At 39.4% G+C, this 16,312-nt stretch overlaps 1 long non-coding RNA gene across 1 annotated transcript; it reads left to right on the forward strand.

Annotated features, from left to right (window-relative positions):
* Positions 1–207: 207 nt before the first annotated feature.
* On the forward strand, positions 208–1,619 carry LOC311296190. Its single transcript, XR_014628518.1, has 2 exons — positions 208–633; positions 1,190–1,619. It is a non-coding gene; the product is annotated as an uncharacterized lncRNA (long non-coding RNA).
* The last annotated feature ends 14,693 nt before the right edge of the window (positions 1,620–16,312 follow it).

Below are 16,312 nucleotides of genomic sequence, written 5' to 3' on the forward strand. Positions count from 1 at the left end.
AAGAGTCTCGAACTAGACTGCGCACTAAAAGAGTCTCGAACTAGACTGCGCACTAAAAGAGTCTTGAACTAGACTGCGCACTAAAAGAGTCTCGAACTAGACTGCACACTTAAGGAGTCTCGAACTAGACTGCACACTAAAAGAGTCTCGAACTAGACTGCGCACTTAAGGAGTCTCGAACTAGACTGCGCACTAAAAACAGCTGTGTCCCAATGTGAAGTCTGCATCCTCCGAAGTCCGTATTTGAAGGCCGATTGCGTCACAGCGGCGCGTCGAAACGTCACAGCGGAGCGACGAAGGATGTCCCAATTCAAAGGCTGCACACTTCGGAGGTCGCATTTGAAGGCCGATTGCGTCACCGCGGCGCTATGAAGGCTGTCCCAATTCAATTCTGCATCCTCCGAAGTCCGTATTCGAAGGCCGGTTGCGTCATCGCGGCGCGACGAAGGCTAAAGCGACGCCAAATGCACCCTTCGTTTCCCCGTGAAAGGAAGGATACATAAATGGACACTTTGCGGACTATCCTACCCCATAATTCATCGCGCGGCGGTGACGACAACATTTTTATAAAAAATAAAAATAAAAAAAAGACGGCCGAGAGTTCGCTGGTGGACGGCAAATTCACATTTAAATGTAAGTATTATGTTTTCATTTACTCAAATAACTTAGCTAGTGAAACCTGAGTTAAAAGCCACAAGTTTTTCTTTCTTATAAACTTCACCTTAACTCCATCACCATTGCGTGGCTTCATTTGTCAGGTGGTCTGAGGCAAAACTTGTGCTAATAGTTTAATAATTGTTTCAGGGAGCAAGGAGCAGACAGCTCAATTTATTAAACTGCAATTTAAAAAAAAAAAAACTAAATAAATTAAATGACATTTTATTGTAATATTTGCACTAGTCTGTCAAACTTGTGTAAATAAGAAATATCACTCACCCTATAAAGCCCACAACAATAGGAAAAGCAGTACCATAGATGAGGCAATGGGGTTTCACTTGTATGTGTTTTTGTAGTGCTGTCATGCAAGCCATGTCTACAAAGGTTTTAACCAAATTTGAGTATTCATGAATATGATTTCTGAATATGAATGATTTTAAAAATACAAAGTAAGAAAGTTGAGATCACATCTTTGCTGAAATGTATTGTGCTGTTGTTGTTAACAAGCCATGGTTAATTTGCTCTGCCTTAGGATTGCACGTGTCCTGGGACAGGTGATGGTGTGAGTGGGAAACCCTCGGCTGAAACTTGGCCCTGGTTTGTCCTCATGGATGAGATGTTGGGACAGAGGCATTGCACCCTCATTGCCTCAATCCCTGAGGACACACCAGGGCTGAGTTCAGCAGTGTGTGACCAAGAAGAGGAGCCAGGGGTAGCAGCACCAGCACCACGAAGAAGGCGAGACAGAGAGGACGAGTTTTTGGACTTGAGAGAAGACATGGGACTGCAGAGGCGAGGAGAGCACAAGAGAGAATGGACAGGCTGTTTTCTCTTCTTGAAAGAATGATTGAAAAATATGTATATATATTATATTCTTTAACTTTTTTCACTTATATTTTTTTAAAAGGAAAAAAATTATGCAACTTTAAATGTGTAAATAAAAGAGGATTCATTGCTCTGGACATTGTTTATTTTTGTAATGACAGTCATAATTTCTACATGAAACAAATTCTTCTATAACGTTTTTCCCCCAACTATTTACAACAAACGTTAAACATCTCAAAATCAACATAAACATTTAAATTGTACAGTACATAAAATAAGAAAAATGATGTAGACTTATTCAGCTGAGTTGGAGACACTGGTGTGCTGCTGGACCGGGATGGGCTCCACAATAGAGTCCCTGGTAACGCCTCCTGCTGGTGGGACATCATCTGGGATGGGCTCCAGAGTGTTTGACTGCATATTTTCACTATCCACTAAGTTGTCTACCAACAGGTTTGCAGGGCTGACTCATGGAATAAATATTGAGATACTTTATTACACTGAAGTACTTTTAATAACCACTAATACTGCTTTGGCGAAAAACTACTAGTCATATATTTCTAACCCTAGTTAAGCAAAATTATCTTGCATACTCTAATGTACTTAAGGTATCAAGAGTAAAAGTAAAGGAATTCTGGAGGGGAAAAAAACTTGTCAGGATTTTTATGATGGTTCTGCTTTTACATTACTGCATATGTTGCATTTTACTTCGGAATATTTTTAAGGTTGATCCATTTATGTACTTTTGTGTAGTTTATTGTAAAACAATGCATCATATTGTAAAATAACATAATTTTGTAGTCCTGTGTGGGAAAATCACTTCGAGTAGCCTACCGGACCGGTCTAGCCTACGGAGGATTGTTCTTGTCGCCTAGCAACAGTAGTGACTGACAGCTGCCGATCACGAGCGGGAGTTACATTCGCACTGGACTTTATTCAACTGGGTTTTTATATTCAAATAGGGTTGAAAACCTGTGTAAATATATTTACCAAGGTCCATTTATGTGCATAATAAAAAAAGAATACACTAGCCTACAAAATCGCATCAAGGTAAGATATAAATGAACATTTGAATCTTCGGCTAAGCCGAAAGTACATGACCTGAAACATCCTTAATACCATGTCCTCCAGTAAAATATAAAAAATGACAATTCTGGCTCCATAGCTGTTTACTTAATTTTATCAAATGAATTGTCAGGATGGCAGCATAGGCAACTCTCGCACCGTTGCTTGGCGCCTGGAGCGGTAATCGGGAACACCTGGCTGCGCAATTAGGAAATCCTACGAAGGCTGCATGGTGTGTCGTTCGGAGGACGCATAGGCTGCATCGTTTGAAGTCCGCAGCCTTCGAAGGATGCAGTCTTCACATTGGGACACAGCTAGAGTCTCGAACTAGACTGCGCACTTAAGGAGTCTCGAACTAGACTGCGCACTAAAAGAGTCTCGAACTAGACTGCGCACTAAAAGAGTCTTGAACTAGACTGCGCACTAAAAGAGTCTCGAACTAGACTGCGCACTAAAAGAGTCTCGAACTAGACTGCGCACTAAAAGAGTCTCGAACTAGACTGCGCACTAAAAGAGTCTCGAACTAGACTGCGCACTAAAAGAGTCTCGAACTAGACTGCGCACTAAAGGAGTCTCGAACTAGACTGCGCACTTAAGGAGTCTCGAACTAGACTGCGCACTTAAGGAGTCTCGAACTAGACTGCGCACTAAAAGAGTCTCGAACTAGACTGCGCACTAAAAGAGTCTCGAACTAGACTGCGCACTAAAGGAGTCTTGAACTAGACTGCGCACTAAAAGAGTCTCGAACTAGACTGCGCACTAAAGGAGTCTTGAACTAGACTGCGCACTAAAGGAGTCTTGAACTAGACTGCGCACTAAAGGAGTCTCGAACTAGACTGCGCACTAAAGGAGTCTCGAACTAGACTGCGCACTTAAGGAGTCTCGAACTAGACTGCACACTAAAAGAGTCTCGAACTAGACTGCACACTAAAAGAGTCTCGAACTAGACTGCGCACTTAAGGAGTCTCGAACTAGACTGCGCACTAAAAGAGTCTCGAACTAGACTGCGCACTAAAAGAGTCTCGAACTAGACTGCGCACTAAAGGAGTCTTGAACTAGACTGCGCACTAAAAGAGTCTCGAACTAGACTGCGCACTAAAGGAGTCTCGAACTAGACTGCGCACTAAAGGAGTCTCAAACTAGACTGCGCACTAAAGGAGTCTCGAACTAGACTGCGCACTTAAGGAGTCTCGAACTAGACTGCACACTAAAAGAGTCTCGAACTAGACTGCACACTAAAAGAGTCTCGAACTAGACTGCGCACTTAAGGAGTCTCGAACTAGACTGCACACTAAAAGAGTCTCGAACTAGACTGCGCACTTAAGGAGTCTCGAACTAGACTGCGCACTAAAAGAGTCTTGAACTAGACTGCGCACTAAAAGAGTCTCGAGCTAGACTGCACACTTAAGGAGTCTCGAACTAGACTGCGCACTAAAAGAGTCTCGAACTAGACTGCGCACTAAAAGAGTCTCGAACTAGACTGCACACTTAAGGAGTCTCGAACTAGACTGCACACTAAAGGAGTCTCGAACTAGACTGCGCACTTAAGGAGTCTCGAACTAGACTGCGCACTAAAAGAGTCTCGAACTAGACTGCGCACTTAAGGAGTCTCGAACTAGACTGCGCACTAAAAGAGTCTCGAACTAGACTGCGCACTTAAGGAGTCTCGAACTAGACTGCGCACTAAAAGAGTCTCGAACTAGACTGCGCACTAAAAGAGTCTCGAACTAGACTGCGCACTAAAAGAGTCTCGAACTAGACTGCGCACTAAAAGAGTCTCGAACTAGACTGCGCACTAAAAGAGTCTCGAACTAGACTGCGCACTAAAGGAGTCTCGAACTAGACTGCGCACTTAAGGAGTCTCGAACTAGACTGCGCACTTAAGGAGTCTCGAACTAGACTGCGCACTAAAAGAGTCTCGAACTAGACTGCGCACTAAAAGAGTCTCGAACTAGACTGCGCACTTAAGGAGTCTCGAACTAGACTGCGCACTAAAAGAGTCTCGAACTAGACTGCGCACTTAAGGAGTCTCGAACTAGACTGCGCACTAAAAGAGTCTCGAACTAGACTGCGCACTAAAAGAGTCTCGAACTAGACTGCACACTTAAGGAGTCTCGAACTAGACTGCACACTAAAGGAGTCTCGAACTAGACTGCGCACTAAAAGAGTCTCGAACTAGACTGCGCACTTAAGGAGTCTCGAACTAGACTGCGCACTAAAAGAGTCTCGAACTAGACTGCGCACTTAAGGAGTCTCGAACTAGACTGCGCACTAAAAGAGTCTTGAACTAGACTGCGCACTAAAAGAGTCTCGAACTAGACTGCGCACTAAAAGAGTCTCGAACTAGACTGCGCACTAAAAGAGTCTTGAACTAGACTGCGCACTAAAAGAGTCTCGAACTAGACTGCACACTTAAGGAGTCTCGAACTAGACTGCACACTAAAAGAGTCTCGAACTAGACTGCGCACTTAAGGAGTCTCGAACTAGACTGCGCACTAAAAGAGTCTCGAACTAGACTGCGCACTTAAGGAGTCTCGAACTAGACTGCGCACTAAAAGAGTCTCGAACTAGACTGCGCACTAAAAGAGTCTCGAACTAGACTGCGCACTAAAAGAGTCTCGAACTAGACTGCGCACTAAAAGAGTCTCGAACTAGACTGCGCACTAAAAGAGTCTCGAACTAGACTGCGCACTAAAAGAGTCTCGAACTAGACTGCGCACTAAAAGAGTCTCGAACTAGACTGCGCACTAAAGGAGTCTCGAACTAGACTGCGCACTTAAGGAGTCTCGAACTAGACTGCGCACTTAAGGAGTCTCGAACTAGACTGCGCACTAAAAGAGTCTCGAACTAGACTGCGCACTAAAAGAGTCTCGAACTAGACTGCGCACTAAAGGAGTCTCGAACTAGACTGCGCACTAAAAGAGTCTCGAACTAGACTGCGCACTAAAGGAGTCTCGAACTAGACTGCGCACTAAAGGAGTCTCGAACTAGACTGCGCACTAAAGGAGTCTCGAACTAGACTGCGCACTTAAGGAGTCTCGAACTAGACTGCACACTAAAAGAGTCTCGAACTAGACTGCACACTAAAAGAGTCTCGAACTAGACTGCACACTAAAAGAGTCTCGAACTAGACTGCGCACTAAAGGAGTCTTGAACTAGACTGCGCACTAAAAGAGTCTCGAACTAGACTGCGCACTAAAGGAGTCTTGAACTAGACTGCGCACTAAAGGAGTCTTGAACTAGACTGCGCACTAAAGGAGTCTCGAACTAGACTGCGCACTAAAGGAGTCTCGAACTAGACTGCGCACTTAAGGAGTCTCGAACTAGACTGCACACTAAAAGAGTCTCGAACTAGACTGCACACTAAAAGAGTCTCGAACTAGACTGCGCACTTAAGGAGTCTCGAACTAGACTGCGCACTAAAAGAGTCTTGAACTAGACTGCGCACTAAAAGAGTCTCGAACTAGACTGCGCACTAAAGGAGTCTTGAACTAGACTGCGCACTAAAAGAGTCTCGAACTAGACTGCGCACTAAAGGAGTCTCGAACTAGACTGCGCACTAAAGGAGTCTCAAACTAGACTGCGCACTAAAGGAGTCTCGAACTAGACTGCGCACTTAAGGAGTCTCGAACTAGACTGCACACTAAAAGAGTCTCGAACTAGACTGCGCACTTAAGGAGTCTCGAACTAGACTGCACACTAAAAGAGTCTCGAACTAGACTGCGCACTTAAGGAGTCTCGAACTAGACTGCGCACTAAAAGAGTCTTGAACTAGACTGCGCACTAAAAGAGTCTCGAGCTAGACTGCACACTTAAGGAGTCTCGAACTAGACTGCGCACTAAAAGAGTCTCGAACTAGACTGCGCACTAAAAGAGTCTCGAACTAGACTGCACACTTAAGGAGTCTCGAACTAGACTGCACACTAAAGGAGTCTCGAACTAGACTGCGCACTTAAGGAGTCTCGAACTAGACTGCGCACTAAAAGAGTCTCGAACTAGACTGCGCACTTAAGGAGTCTCGAACTAGACTGCGCACTAAAAGAGTCTCGAACTAGACTGCGCACTTAAGGAGTCTCGAACTAGACTGCGCACTAAAAGAGTCTCGAACTAGACTGCGCACTAAAAGAGTCTCGAACTAGACTGCGCACTAAAAGAGTCTCGAACTAGACTGCGCACTAAAAGAGTCTCGAACTAGACTGCGCACTAAAAGAGTCTCGAACTAGACTGCGCACTAAAGGAGTCTCGAACTAGACTGCGCACTTAAGGAGTCTCGAACTAGACTGCGCACTTAAGGAGTCTCGAACTAGACTGCGCACTAAAAGAGTCTCGAACTAGACTGCGCACTAAAAGAGTCTCGAACTAGACTGCGCACTTAAGGAGTCTCGAACTAGACTGCGCACTAAAAGAGTCTCGAACTAGACTGCGCACTTAAGGAGTCTCGAACTAGACTGCGCACTAAAAGAGTCTCGAACTAGACTGCGCACTAAAAGAGTCTCGAACTAGACTGCACACTTAAGGAGTCTCGAACTAGACTGCACACTAAAGGAGTCTCGAACTAGACTGCGCACTAAAAGAGTCTCGAACTAGACTGCGCACTTAAGGAGTCTCGAACTAGACTGCGCACTAAAAGAGTCTCGAACTAGACTGCGCACTAAAAGAGTCTCGAACTAGACTGCGCACTAAAGGAGTCTCGAACTAGACTGCGCACTTAAGGAGTCTCGAACTAGACTGCGCACTTAAGGAGTCTCGAACTAGACTGCGCACTAAAAGAGTCTCGAACTAGACTGCGCACTAAAAGAGTCTCGAACTAGACTGCGCACTTAAGGAGTCTCGAACTAGACTGCGCACTAAAAGAGTCTCGAACTAGACTGCGCACTTAAGGAGTCTCGAACTAGACTGCGCACTAAAAGAGTCTCGAACTAGACTGCGCACTAAAAGAGTCTCGAACTAGACTGCACACTTAAGGAGTCTCGAACTAGACTGCACACTAAAGGAGTCTCGAACTAGACTGCGCACTAAAAGAGTCTCGAACTAGACTGCGCACTTAAGGAGTCTCGAACTAGACTGCGCACTAAAAGAGTCTCGAACTAGACTGCGCACTAAAAGAGTCTCGAACTAGACTGCACACTTAAGGAGTCTCGAACTAGACTGCACACTAAAGGAGTCTCGAACTAGACTGCGCACTTAAGGAGTCTCGAACTAGACTGCGCACTAAAAGAGTCTCGAACTAGACTGCGCACTTAAGGAGTCTCGAACTAGACTGCGCACTAAAAGAGTCTCGAACTAGACTGCGCACTAAAAGAGTCTCGAACTAGACTGCGCACTAAAAGAGTCTCGAACTAGACTGCGCACTTAAGGAGTCTCGAACTAGACTGCGCACTAAAAGAGTCTCGAACTAGACTGCGCACTAAAAGAGTCTCGAACTAGACTGCGCACTAAAGGAGTCTTGAACTAGACTGCGCACTAAAGGAGTCTCGAACTAGACTGCGCACTTAAGGAGTCTCGAACTAGACTGCACACTAAAAGAGTCTCGAACTAGACTGCGCACTAAAAGAGTCTCGAACTAGACTGCACACTTAAGGAGTCTCGAACTAGACTGCGCACTAAAGGAGTCTTGAACTAGACTGCACACTAAAGGAGTCTCGAACTAGACTGCGCACTAAAGGAGTCTCGAACTAGACTGCACACTAAAGGATATCATTGTTTTAGTAGATCATTGTTATATTTGTTAATGTTACTAATGTAATTAATGTTATTTTTTGTCTGGAAAAAATACTCCGATAACGCAAAAATCGTCATGATACAAAGCTTAATGCTAAATGCTGAAGTATCTTTTTTATTATTATTCTGTTAATCTTATGATAGGATTCCCTAGAGTCATTGGAGCAATAGACTGCATACATGTTGCAATCTCCACTGCTCTAGGGGAACATGAGGCAGATTATGTTAATAGGAAGTCCTTTCACAGCCTTAATGTTCAGGTAGAGATGATGTGAACATGTGAGATGATTATTTTCTGTGAGATGAATCTTTAAATTAATTGTAACATTAACAAATATAACAATGATCTACTAAAACAATGATCTATTTCATCTGCAGATGACTTGTGGTCATGAACGTATGATCACAAGTTTGGATGCCAAATGGCCTGGCTCCAGTGAATTACTCACGGATTTTCCGTGAGTCTGTGTTGTGTTAGCGCTTTGAGGAAAGCAAGTTAAATTTGGTACAGTACAAAACACTGTTAATTTGAATTGGGACAGAACAACCTACGCAATAACCCCCTATCATTACCCTCAGACAGAGCCACATCACCGCTTCAATGTGGCCCTCAGTAAAACCAGAGTGAAGATAAGATGACCTTTGGCCTCCTAAAGGCACAACACAGACTTACGGAAAATTCGTGAGTAATTCACTGGAGCCAGGCCATTTGGCATCCAAACTTGTGATCATACGTTCATGACCACAAGTCATCTGCAGATGAAATAGATCATTGTTTTAGTAGATCATTGTTATATTTTTTAATGTTACAATTAATTTAAAGATTCATCTCACAGAAAATAATCATCTCACATATTCACATCATCTCTCTGAACATTAAGACTGTGAAAGGACTTCCTATTAACATAATCTGCCTCATGTTCCCCTAGAGCAGTGGAGATTGCAACATGTATGCAGTCTATTGCTCCAATAACTCTAGGGAATCCTATCATAAGATTAACAGAATAATAATAAAAACGATTAAAATAATTCTTAACATGTACTGTATTGTATAGTGCATTATATATATACTATATACCATTTTGTGAAAAAAAAAAAAAATCTGTTCATGTGATGTCACCCTATCAATATGTCTTACCGGCAATTTTATAAAAGCCGTCTTTTATGGACATGGTCGATAAATGTCCGGGGAACACTATTAATTAAACTATTAATGCACTCCTGCAGAGCGAGGACCCAGTAATTCCAATTATTGTGGAAATATTGTTTTGAAGTAAGCCTTGATTGTGCCGATGTATATGTCCCACAAAAGGTTTTATGACAACTGGTTTTGTGGTGTTAATCTTCAGGTGCAGCTTGAGAAAGCAGGGATCCACAGTGTGGGAACTGTAAGACAAAATCGTCTTGCTGGATGCACCCCCACAGAGGACAAAGTTATGAAGACCTTCAGACGTGGGAACATATGAAGAAAAAGAGACCACACATGATGGTACAGCACTAACAGCAGTAAACAGTTCAATAACTGCCCAGTTATCCTCATAAGCACATTTGCAGCAGCCATTCCAACCTCAACTGTGGACTGGTGGGAAAAGAAGAGGAAGGAGGTCATTACAGTGACACATCCAAACATCATTCAACTCTACAATGAAAGCATGGATGGGTGGATCTCATGGATTCTCTCACTGCTCTGTACCGCACCAAAATATGCTCAAAGAAGTGCTACCACAAGTTGTTAGAAAAAAGGTGTTGTTTATAAGTGCTGTGTAAAAGCTTACAATAGCACCAATTGAATCATCACAAACAACATTAATTAGGATAAAATTAGTAAAATAATTAGGAAAAATATTAACTATAAGTAAACTAACTTTTACACTGTGTCAAATTAGTGTATTAGAGTATTAGTGTGAAACAGTTAACATAATTTGAAGAAAAGCTTTGAAATGTTTAAAGCTTGAGGGTTTGAACGTTTCAAAGAATTTAAGACATAAATTTTAGTACATTTGTAAAAAAAAAAAAAAGAATTATTAATAAATAAATTATATAAATAAATAATTATTTTAATAAAAAAATATTATTACAATAATCAAATCATTTATTTTACGCTACAATTGCCGTTTACAACTTTTTACATTATAATCAGAAATGCACTAAACCTGTATAAATTTAAAAAAAAATTAAACTATGGACATATAAAAGTATAAAATATAAAAGGGACAAAATCAAAATTACTAAAATGTTAACTCAAATTAAAATGACAACAGAAAATTTAACATGTTGCATTTATTCACATTCTGTTATTAAAAGCAACAGTAAAAATGATACACTTACAGTACAAACATGCAAATAAAGTATAAAAGTGACAACCAGTATTTTTCCAATTAATTTTCTCCATAAAGAGTTTAAATGAGTTCTAATGAACTAAATAAACCAGCTCTGCATGAATCACAAACGTTGTTTTTACATTTTTATACACTTTTCACATTGTATTATGCAAATACAGTACATTGATAACAAGTCAAGTAAAAACTTACAGTACAAGATGTGTAGTGCAAATCTTCTTCATATTAGTGCATTTAATACATTTTTAAATGAAATAATGATGTTGACTGTGCCGAGAGCTCATGTCGATTTGTCTTAAAGGACAAGTTCGGTATTTTACACTTAAAGCCCTTTTCAGATCGTTTCTGATGAAATACAGTGGTTAAGATTGAAATTTGGACAAATGCTGCTGGCCCGAGAATTTTCAGTTTCTGTGGCCAGCAGCATTTGTCCAAATTTCAATCTTAACCACTGTATTTCATCAGAAACGATCTGAAAAGGGCTTTAAGTGTAAAATACCGAACTTGTCCTTTAAAGGTTTAAGTTGTCACAGTGCAAATATAGTGTTAAATGTTGATTTGAGTGTTTCCATCTTCCTAAATATCATAAAGCATTTGTTCTATGAATGTATCAAGATAATAAGTAGGTTATTGTTGAACTGAATAATAATGAAGTAACTACAGTGAATAAGCGCCGCCGAGTGTTTCCATTATAATGAGTCTCTATCAGAATCTTCACTTCAGAAACACTGAACTCCTTCTCAACCTTCAACAAACACCTAATCCATCGTCTGAAACAAGGCACTTATTATAATAAGCATGATAAATGATAAATGTTAATCTATTCCAGGTTTATAAGCTGCAACTATCAGATAATGTAAGTAACGTTTATCTAAATGTCCTAAATTATATGTGCTTACAGTAACAGGTCGGTTAATATTTCCATGTAAAATTTGAAAAGAGCTTTATGATGAATATGTACACTGTAAAAAATTTGTAACACTCCCAAATCAAAAATTTCAATTGACCGATAACATCTAAATTTTTCAATAGGCCCAAGTGAAATTCTGTAAATTCTAAAATTAAATGTATAGATTTTCACTTGGGCCAATTGAAAAATTTAGATGTTATCGGTCAATTGAAATTTTTGATTTGGGAGTGTTACAATTTTTTTACAGTGTATAAGTATTTCAGCTGAACAGCTGAAGTGTGTTTTTGATGATTCACCTCAATGAAAACAATGTTGCAGATTCACAATCATCCTGTTGAGATTCTCCGTCTGTGAGGAAACAATAAACCATAGATTTTTAAAGAGAGAAATGAACAGCAGTAACAGAAACTCATGAGATCAGCACATCTGCCATTAACCAGTGAATAATATTCAGTCTGGAATGTTTATTTCGGGATCATTTTGATGGAAACGCCATTATGTGCCATTAACGTAATCAACGTTTTCATGTGAAAGTTTACAGCAGAAGAGCAGAAATGCTATTATTCAGTATCCTCAAATATTGAAGTATTTGAGAGCGTATGGTGATCAACTCAATTACGGCAATTGCTTCATGGAAGTGGGCGGAGCTAAAGAGATCTTTTGGCACATTTTTGCTTGTTTCGACTACCAGATTGGTTGAATATTTGCTGTAAAGCATCATGGGTAATGCAGTTTTACCATAACAAATTACACAGTTAAAAATGATTATTTTGAAAATAATAAAGAATAATAATGCAGGCTGACGGCTTCAACAAAAGCAAATATAATCATTTATAGCTTTCTATCATTAGAAATCAATTTCCCAATGGAAAAAATGAAAGGATTTTTGTTGCACTAGCACTCAACTGAGAATCTCATAAGATTTCTACAAAGACATAGCCTACTAGTACAGTATTTTACCTCATCATCCTTGTTTTTCACACACACACTTAATCAAGAAGACAACAGTTTCCTCTCAATATGTGATACTTGCCTCTTCTAGAGCTCCTGTAACAACAGTAAATCACACCAGTAGTTACAACCAGGAGAAGAAGAACAGCGACACCTGCTGGTATTCCTGCTGATATTTCTGCTGATATTCCCGCTGATATTTCTGCTTTTATTCCTGCTGTTACAGCAACTGAAAGCGGACCTGGAGCTGAAACACAAGAGTCACACACCAAAAACATATATATAATGACAACGATAAAGATACAGCTCTAACAATCATTGTAAATATAAAAGAATAACAGACTCCACAGCAAAGCTATAAAGATAAAAGCTAAATTAGCATAATCTATGCTAGATTATCCATAAGATACAATAACGTGACATACAGGTCTAACTACATTACACCACACTGCTTGTTTTGGAAGGAGAATTTTGTCTTTAAGTTTTCACCTTTTTGTTACAATAAAGTTCAAGTCTTGTTAAAAGATCTTTTCCCTCACGGAAGTGGCTAAAGAAGGGAAGGAAGCCACTACATGTTTATTATATCAGTGACATTCAGAGCTTTTTCTCTTTATCTGCATCATTGAGCAGAACTGAATCACTTTCATCTGTTTAGTTTTTCCACTGATTATCCATTAGTTTTTACCAGTTAGTTTTGTTCTGTTCATTCCAGTTCTTTCCATCTGTTTAAATGCATCTATTATTTCATACTCGTTGTTTTTACTTCACAATAAAGTGCAAAGAAATTGTAAATGTGTAAAGATCTTGTAGTTTGTCAGTTTATCTCATAATGATCAGAAGTGTTTGCAAATCATTATAAATACTTTAGATGTATAATGTGCTTATTTTGGAATATTATACTGTAGAAATGTATATTCCATCTGTTTAAATGCATCTATTATTTCATACTCGTTGTTTTTAGTTCACTATATAGTCCAAAGAAATTGTAAATGTGTAAAGATCTTGTAGTTTGTTATCATAATGAATATTTCAAAAAACTGTCTCCTTCCCCGTGTCCCTGGCCACATCACTTCCTGTTTAAGATGGCTAACTTCAGGAAAATACACAAAAGGGGTGCAATTCTTTCCCTTTCCCACAGGAGCGAGTACAGAAAAATAGTTACATAAAGCCATGACATTGAGTAACATTATTAATAGCCTTATGGCTCCTACACATGATGATGATTTAAACATAACCTGCTTTTAAACATCATGACTCACCAGTAACAGAAACTTTGAGCAGAATCTTTTCACTGTCGCTGTTGATCAGTAGTGTATATTCCCCAGAGTCTGTGTTTCTGATGTTCATGATGGTCAGAGATCCAGTCTGACGACCCAGCTTCAGTCTGCCTCTGAATCTCTCATTATCTTTATTACACTAATCATCTGTACAGATATAACTGAGATCTCCATTGATTTGAGCGATGCGAGTCTTATTAAAATAGCATTTAATCTTTTTTTGTTGGTTTGTTTGAACACCAGTGTTTAGAGTGACTGAATATCCCTCCATCACTGACACTTCAACTGATCCAACACCAGACGCACCTGGAGAAGAAATGAACAGAAAATGATAAGTCATGTCTATGACAGACAGGAATATATACAACAACAGGAAAGTGCTGTGAATGTTTCTCTACCGATCAAACAAGCAGCATAAAAACACAACTGATTCACACATTCACTCATCAGAAAAAAATACATATTGTAGGTTATAAGGTGTGTACCTTTTTCTCACGTTTTCTCAATAAAATTAATAAAAGTATAGAATATAATAGCATATTTCTAATAGGGGCACATTGTAACGCAGTGTGACAACATGCCCCCGCCTGCACAACTGGGATTTAAACCCTGCGAGTGTCTTCTGCTAGTTAGCGAAGCATTAAAGAACTATCTCAACTGTTAAATAACATATTGGAGATTAAAATAATATCAGATTTGTCTTATTTTAAATAAACAAAAAATAGAGATGAAAAATGTACTTAAGTAAGAAATTTACTTTTGCTATGGTTTAATAAATGTCTATGGATATCTTCCAAAAAAAATGTATTTTGGCGGGATTTTGTTTCTATATAGTGTTGATATGGCAACTAGTAAATACACAAAGTTTCGTCATCCAAGCATGTGCGGAAGTATTTAAAACAAGCGTGTTACAACCATAGACAGTAAAAGAAATGGACACAGCGACCCCATTGGAACTCAATTGAGACAAGTGAAGCCCATTTTTAGCGATTTCTTAGCACTTCCTTTCCTGACGCGCAGACTCAAACCGTGCAAAGCGTTACACGGACCACGTGAGCATCCCGTCTGTCTTCTAGTAGCTGTGCCAAGAGAAATCTGAATCATTCCCTTCCGAATCTTGCAGAGATGGAGAGTGTGAGTAGGAGCTGTCCATGAGCTTGGAGCAGGAGCAACTTTTGCTAGGTATTCTGATTAATTATATTGTCATTTTGCCTCCACGTCCCCCCGATTGCCCGCGAGCTTCTCCTCCCGTCCATACGGTAATCTCTCTACTGTGCGACAGAGAGTCGTGTGGTTATGACGCAATCGTTAGCCTACTTTTACAAAAACTGCTTCTACGGGGCCATAACATAAGCTACAAGGTAATGGAGCATTTTATACATTGTCGTGTTTCTTTAGAAATAAATAATGGACAAATGGAGTCTTCAAACGCCTCAGATGTAAAGTTATTCGCTGTTAAAGTGACGCCAAAATGAATGGGAGTCAATGGGATGCTAACAGCAGGTGAAGAAAATGACCGATGGTTTGGCTAGATAAGACCCTTACTGCAATTTGGACCTTCAACCCATTGGACCCCACTGAAGTTCACTATATGGAGAAAAATCCTGGAATGTTTTTCCTCGAAAACCTTGATTTCTTTTCGACTAGAGAAAGAAAGATATGAATATTTTAAGTGAAGTGGGGGTGAGTAAATTATCAGGAAAGTTTAATTCTGAAGTGAACTAGGCTAATCCTTTAAGACAAAGAAACTCGAAGTTTGGTTAATTTGATTTGTATTGACATACATATCCAATATGTTGGATAGTTATTTTATTTTTTGAATTTGAAACTAATAAAATGTTTGTTAGCTGTCGTGTTGCTCTTTGTTTAGTTAAGAAAAATAGCCTAATTGAAAAAATCATTGAACAATATTTTGGTTTTCATGTCCAAATCATGTAAAATCCCCTAAATTATTTAGTCTATGACACAATGATTTTAATATTTTTAGTGAAATGAAATGACTCTCGAAATTGTGTGTATTTGAGTGAATGGAAATTACCTGTTTATGACTAATGACTGAAACAAACTTGTTACTTTCACTACAATTATAGCAAAGTTATTTGTCAATGAACAAAGAAAATTGCTTCAGAGTGTGAATACATGCAGTTATTCACAACCTAACAATAAGCTCTACTCTTCTGCACAATGCATTTAGCAATCAAAACTTCAACATAATAGAAACTCTTTCAAATATCAAACATAACTGAACATTAAAAATTAACAGATGTTTCCTTTAATTGAAAATTTCAATATTGACACTCTATTTCCAGCCATGTGCAAAGCCCTTTTCCTTAATTTTATAAGCTTAATCAATTCCTCAATTCAAGCCTCAAAACTGTTTCCTTACAAAAAAAAAAAAAGGAAAAATCTTTTGGTTTTATTAGTGAAATGTTCTCAATATTTTCTATACAACACTGAACCACAATTTTCTTTATAAAATATACACAATATGTTTTATTTATCACCTTATTTTTTTAGCTGATCAATAAAATGCAGCTCATATCTGTTACTTTCGTGACGTGCACTCC

The sequence above is a fragment of the Rutilus rutilus genome (assembly GCF_951802725.1).
Source record: "Rutilus rutilus genome assembly, chromosome: 8".
Classification (NCBI taxonomy): domain Eukaryota; kingdom Metazoa; phylum Chordata; class Actinopteri; order Cypriniformes; family Leuciscidae; genus Rutilus; species Rutilus rutilus.